Here is a 959-nt window from a genome sequence, read left to right on the forward strand (position 1 = left end):
TCTCAAACCCCATGTGGCTACATTGTGGATGCTACTGAATGAGAAGGATGGATCTTCAATTTATAGAACTACAAATATTTTCCTACAAGAAAAGGGACTAGCCAAATATGGAAGTATTATATTTTCCCTCTAGGAAAAGAAAAATCCAATTATGGTAAATATGTTTTCCTTTCCTTCATGAGATAGAAAAACCAATTATGGTAAGAAAATCTTGACAAACACCTAACAATTCCCCTCTTTTGGCCTGAATTTTCTGAAAAAATAAACTTGATCCACCTTCTTCGCATAACCTTCAACAGGGTCACATTTCCAAATCTCGAGCACGAAGTTTGTCTCAACGTGCGTAGCACACCGGTCAAATTTCTCAGACAAAAATACGATTATCGTCAACTATGTTGCGGCTAGAACTGAACCCGCCAAGATGAACCTGTCTTGAACTTCCCTCTGATACTTGTTAGGACCGAAAAAATTAGGTGTCATGCGGAAGCTAGCAAGCAAACCTTGTGCGACGATAACTCAGATAACAAAAGATAAATCTACCAAAAGAGACACAACATTTAACGTGGTTCGGTCAAATGACCTACATCCACGGCGGAGATGAGCAATCCACTATATAAAAGAGATTATAAAATATCGAGATAACAACCTCACGAAGAGGCAAACACAAGTGACACACTAACACTTATCCCGTAAAGTATTCCCCCTAAACACAACTCTCAAACCTCATGTGGCTACATTGTGGATGCTACTGAATGAGAAGGACGGATCTTCAATTTATAAAACTCCAAACATTTTCCTACAAGAAAAGGGACTAGCCAATATGGAAGAATTATATTTTTCCCTCTAGGAAAAGAAAAATCCAATTATGGTAAATATGTTATCCTTTCCTTCATGAGATAGAAAAACCAATTATGGTAAGAAAATCTTGATAAACACCTAACAATCCCCCCCCCCCCCTT

Source organism: Nicotiana attenuata, unplaced genomic scaffold, assembly GCF_001879085.1.
Source record: "Nicotiana attenuata strain UT unplaced genomic scaffold, NIATTr2, whole genome shotgun sequence".
NCBI classification, from domain to species: Eukaryota; Viridiplantae; Streptophyta; class Magnoliopsida; order Solanales; family Solanaceae; genus Nicotiana; species Nicotiana attenuata.